The sequence below is a fragment of the Rutidosis leptorrhynchoides genome, chromosome 2, assembly GCF_046630445.1.
Source record: "Rutidosis leptorrhynchoides isolate AG116_Rl617_1_P2 chromosome 2, CSIRO_AGI_Rlap_v1, whole genome shotgun sequence".
NCBI lineage: Eukaryota > Viridiplantae > Streptophyta > Magnoliopsida > Asterales > Asteraceae > Rutidosis > Rutidosis leptorrhynchoides.
Window position 1 is genome coordinate 580,087,211 of NC_092334.1, and position 6,592 is coordinate 580,093,802.

The window sequence follows — 6,592 nt, forward strand, 5'->3', positions numbered from 1 at the left end:
TCTTCTGAAACGTCAAGTACATCATTTCTCCAGAATTCTCTTTGATGGCTGTAGTAGGCCATGCATGGAGTAGAAATAGCAGTGTGTATCCTTGATCGCTGAAGGAAAGCTATAATCTCTGTAAAATGATCACCTCTCTCTAGAGTAGTGTCATAGAGAGCGACTTGATTGTTCAGTTCACCCTTCTCTAGAGGAATCTCTTGCTGAGCAGGTGGGTAAACCGGATTCACTTGAGGATTAGCTTGTTGCTCCCCCTGTCCTTCTACGTTAACTGCTGGAACATTGACTTGTTGTTCAGCCATTGATGATATCTTAACAAACTGAAATATCAACAGAAATGTTAGAGATACAAACCACATATCATAAAATATCAAAGCATTCGCATCAAAGTGTCATAAAATTTTTAATATGGTAAACTGTTTGAGTGATAATGTCACACGTGCGGCTGAGTGATCAAACGTGCGAGTGATATAGTCACTCGTGCCACTGTTGACACGTTTGAGCAGTAATATGGTTTCAGACAAGGTACACGGTTGAGGTACTGTTCATAAACGAGTGAGTCAACTGTATGATGACTCGTGCGGCTAATCACACGTGTCAGCTCTGTTAAGCGAGTGAGCAACCAAATCAAATTTAATGAGTGAGCTCAAAGATTCACACGGTTGATTATCAACCGTGTACTGACTCGTGCGAGTCATGTCTCACGCGTGCGAGTGAAGTCACTCGTGCATGTCTGATGAAACACATATTAAATGCCTTTTCAAATTACATAGATTACATGTTTGATCGTTTTAGGGACCGATTTACATCACAATAGAAAGTGTAGGTTCCATTTAACTCAAAACAATAACAAATAACGATCAAAACGGGCATCAATTTCACAAAATTCAATTTGCAAACCCTTAGGGTTTCGATGCATTCAAACAACAAATTAACCAACTTAAACTCGATGAAATCATACCTATTAGGTGGCGCTGAGGTCAGATTAGTATGCTAAACAAATGCTGCGGTGGAAAACGTGATCGATGAAGGTCGAATTTTGAGAGAGAAAATGATAATGGGTGCACAAGTGTGAGCTTCTGTGCTCGTCACCCCTATTTATACTCTCGTGATCAACCATACGGTTGATCACACAATCCACCATCAACCGCGCGTCTCACCTTAATCACTCGTACGTGTGACCCAAATATCTTAGGACAATATTGAGCATGGTCATCCGTACGGTTAACCTCACACGTGTGGTTACTCGTACAGTTCACACATCATTCATGCGAGTGAGCCACTTAGGCAATTTCAAATTTTCAAATTTTCACAAACTTAGGATTTCGACTCGTTTGGCAATCTTAGAGCTAACTAGCACTATTAATTTGAGTCATAAATCACTAATCCATCAAGAAATGATCATTAACACTTAGGTTGATCAAAAATCCTAACCAGAACGAGGTTATTACTCTTAAACATTCTATTTCTCATGAGTAAGTCCTACAATGTAATGTCATCTTAAGTTCACTAGCAACCTTAAATCATTAAAGTCCTTCAAACAATCACAAGCTCTACAAACTTCTAACTTATGGATTTGGTGGCCAAAAATATCTTGATCTTGACAAGGTTCTTTCAGATGTCATTGTACATTTAGAGGATAATCAGAAAATAAAAGAACGAAAGAAATCTTTATAAGTTTTCTGAGATATAATGTCATGCAACTAAAAATATGCAAATAAAAGAAATTCTACCATGAAATGCAATAACATGCAAAGCCAAAATCCTTTTGTTGTTTTACAGTTTTCAATACAAACTATTTAATAAACAGATAAGCAAACATATAAATCCACATTCTTTTTGTGAGCCAGATGATTAACAATTTAATAAAAATGGATCAGAACTGACATATTGAATCAACTTCCGTTGTTCATTCCTAATTATCTAGTCTATGTCTATTATCATGCAATTACTGATATCAATCCTCATTAAATATGAACATATTCATTCTGGACACTTCGAAGATCATGATGGCATTAATTACTTGAACACTATAAATAAGTGATTTTTGAGATCACGTTAAGTTCATTAATCCTTGATTCTTTCATCCCTTATGATTGTGCGTTGTTATTAGGTTCTCAATTCATTACACGTAACTTTCCGTTATCTCTTTCCATGTATTTAATTCAAATTGAACAGGATGGTTCTCACGGCATTTTAAATAACCCTGTCAGCCTTTGACTTCTATCAGTGTATTGATAATCTTCAATCTAGTTGGAATGGCAGATTTTAGAGTATATTGGATTATCTGAATAGGCGCATTATTTACCACGGAGATTGGTCTACAGTTAAAGCAGACTTGCCTGATGACCAGTCGTCACATGAAATAAATCTCAAGGCCCTTAACTTCTTTATGTTCAAGTTGACATGGAAAATAGAATCGAAAGTTAAACTTTCATATATATATATATATTATTTAGAGTATATCTAGGTAAGTATCTTTCCAACTTAGAGTCTTAATAGGTATAATTCTATATTGCAGACGACTAGAATCTAGATAGTTCAGTGTGAACATCGTGATTAAACAATTCAAGCTGCGCGGGGGCGTCACACTAAGAATGATCTGAGTTCTTTATGAGCACATCATGAATCAACATTCTTCATACTTTCAGGACTTTGCCATCTTGATACGCCAATTATCTTTGACTTTGATTTTCTTTTGATATTTCCTTTTCAGCATATCACTGTCTTTTAATATATTGATTTTGAACGCCATCATGAATGGATTTCCATTGTTATGCATGAACTCATGTTTCTTTGTTGTGTGCTCAGATCACTCAAAGGTGTTCTCCCTTAAATGCTTGAATGGTCCGCAATAAGAAATTATACTTTTCAACCTTAAGCGAGAAGGGACACTTACTTTTGACATAAACTAATTTTCTCTGATATTTTCGGGGTTTAGTTTCGATTATAAAGTCTTAGGCCCGTGACAACGTGGTATGCACCAGCCAAACAGATAATCCTCAATTTAAAATCCACCCCCAACCTTTTCTAGTGATTATCAATTATGATAGGGGATACCCTCAACCGACTGTTGAGTTCCTCAACAATTATCATTAGATACAGTTTCGGAGATAATTAGGTGACTACCTTTAAATGCTACAGATCGTTCATGACTTCTGAATCTTAGATGATCGTTATTCTTATTATGATTGTCTAATGCCAAGAATTCATAAGTCACATCTATCAGTACATCACACAACAGATAAGCATAAACGTTCAAATCAGTCCTTACTAATCAAATATATCAATTCTCAGTACAGTAATTTCTTCATCTCCATCATATTAATCAAAACAAGCTCATTTTCAGAATTTTTCAACTTTTTAGGGTTTTCTGATGAGGCATTTTACACTTTTTAGGTATTTTCTGTTGAAACGTATACTCCCCCTAAAATACTAAAACATAAAATCTTTTTACCTTTTAGCATTTTAACAAAGGAAACAGAAAATAACTACAGACTAGCATGCAAACATGTAAGAAATCATGTAGAGAGATGCAGACAGGAAGCAAAAATATGCAATATAGATAATAAGAAACTAAAATCTATATGTCATGCATCCTACATGCAAAGTCTAAAAGTTTGATTAACCCTCACAAACAACATCTGAAATCACTTTTTCTCGATTAACAATGCCATTCATCTCTAAAAGTAGCAAGAACCTAGGTTTATCAAAAGCCTTAGTGAAAAGATCAGCCCTCTGGTCCTTAGTACCTATTCTCTTAACCTCAATTATCTTTACCTATTCTCTTAACCTCAATTATCTTTTTCTCATGGTAATCCCTAAGAAAATGATATTCAACACCTATGTGTTTAGTCTTAGAATGTTGCACAGGATTCTTAGTAATTGCAATAGCAGCAGTATTATCAATATAAAGAGGAGAGAAAGAGATTCTTAGTCCGTAATCGCGAAGTTGTTTTTGGATCCAAACAACTTGCGAACAGAAACTAGCAGCAGCGATATATTCAGCTTCACACGTAGAAAGCACAACTGCAGTTTATTTCTTGCACTGCCAGGTCACCAGCCTTTCACCTAAAAATTGACATCCTCCTGATGTAGATTTGTTTTTGATTTTGCAGCCTGCATAGTCTGAATCACTATATGCTACAAGATCAAACTTGTCTTTGTTCGAATACCAGATGCCGAGATTTAGAGAATGTAACAGATAACAAAGAATTCTTTTGGCAGATGTAAGATGAACTGTATTCGGATTAACTTGATAACGAGCACACAGACATGTTGCGAACATAATATCTGGCCTAGATGCAGTGAGATACATGAGCGATCCGATGATTGCTCGATAGTATGTAGGATCAACAGGCTCCCCTTCGCAGTCTAATGAAATACCATGATTCACAGCTAGCGGGGTTGACACAGGACGTTCTTGAGTCATACTGAAGCGTTCGAGTATATCATTTACATACTTTGCTTGATGAAGAAAAATTCCATTATCAGTCTGTTCGACTTGTAAACCAAGAAAGTAGTGTAAGAGACCCAATTTGCTCATTTTGAATTCATCCTTCATAACCTGCTCGAACTCATCGACGAGTTCCTGCTTAGTAGAATCGAAAATAATGTCGTCTACATAGATCTGGACCAAAATAATATCATCATCTTTAACCTTCGTGAACAGAGTACAATCTACCGTGCCCATTTGATAACCTTTTTCGATCAGATAACTTGACAAAATTCCATACCAAGCTCTTGGGGCTTGATGTAAACCATATAGGGCTCTTCGTAAACGGTAAACTTTGTTAGGATAAAGATGATCTTCAAAACCCGGTGGTTGATTGACATATACTCTTTCATTTAGCTTGCCATAAAGAAATGCACTCTTGACGTCCATTTGAAACACTTTGAACTTCATAAATGAAGCAAAAGTCAAGAAAATGAGAATAGCTTCCAATCTTGCAACAGGAACAAAAACTTCATCATAATCGAATTCAGGATCTTGCTGATAACCTTTAGCAACTAATCTTGCTTTGTTAAGGATAACATTGCCATCTTCGTCAAATTTGCACTTCCAAACCCATTTGAGATCAATTACTTTAGCACCATGCGGCTTAGTAACTAACTTTCAAATATCTAAACGATGGAATTGCTGAATTTCTTCTTGCATTACCATGACCCAATCAACTTGCTTCAAGGCTTCCTTTGTTGTCTTTGGTTCTATTCTAGAAATATGACATGAATACTCGTAGTATACAGCAGCAGCTATCATATGAGTATCAACTTGACCATCAAACTAAACTTGCCTTCTTGTTCTAACACATGCATTTGGATCTCCAATAATATTCTCTCTAGGATGATCAACTGTAATTCTGGGAACTGGTTGTGCAGGAACAGGTATCTCATGATGTAGATTCGTAGTATCACCAATATCTTCATGATTATCAGAACTCTCACTTGAAATATCAGATCCACAGGTATCATACACTGGATCAACGTCTTGATCTAAATCTTGAACTGGTTCATTGACAGTGGGTAATAGAGTTGGAGTTGGTGTAGATGTAGATACTTCTGGTTTATTTTGTAAATTAAATAGCATTTGTAACTCAACTTCATTCTCTGTCTGATCTGGAGCAAGATTGAATGAGTCAATTAGCTGATCATAATTATAAATCCAAGGATGACTCTTAGAAGCACTCTTCGTATGATTCCTCTGGACATCAACTTTAGACCATTCTTCAACACATCTTGTCTCATTATTGAAAACTCGCTTATTAGGAGAACTATATCCAAGAAATACTCCAGTAACCACTTTTGAATCGAACTTACTTCCTGGTTTTCTTTTCAAGATGGTACATGGTGCACCAAATGGTTCTAGATGCTTCAAAGATAGTTTTCTCACATGCAATAGCTCATAGCAAGTTTACCCAGTCGTTTAACAGTCAGAACTCGATTCATAGTGTAACACGCATTTGCAACAGCTTCACTCCAAAAATGAACAGGTAACGATGAATCTGCTAGCATTGTTCTAGCTGTCTCTATCAATACCCTATTTTCAGCAACACCATTCATCTGAGGAGCGTATGCAGAACTGAACTGCATATTGATACCCTTTTCAACACAGAAACCTGCAAGATACTGATTCTTGAATTCTGTAAAGTTGTCGCAACGAATCTTTCTTACCTTTAAATTGAAACCTGTCTCTAATCGATTGATTAGCACTTTTAAGTTCTCAAACGTATCGGACTTCTCTTTCAAAAACATTACCCAAGAAAATCTTGAATAATCATCAGTTACAACCAGACAATACTTACTTTTATCAATGCTTTCAAAATGAATTGGACTGAAAAGATCCATATGTAACAATTCAAGTGGAGCAGAGATTGGATTATATTTCACCAGCTTATGAGCTTTCTTACTCTGCTTACCCTTCTTACACGGAACACATGTTCCTGGAATCTGAAACGATCGAAGATCAACACCTTCTACAAGATTGTTGTGGACAAGGTGATTCATTTTCCAAAAACTTAAATGACCCATGCATTTGTGCCAAGTAATAGAATCTTGTTCAGTCGCTTTAGAAACAAAAGCTTGATGATGTTCA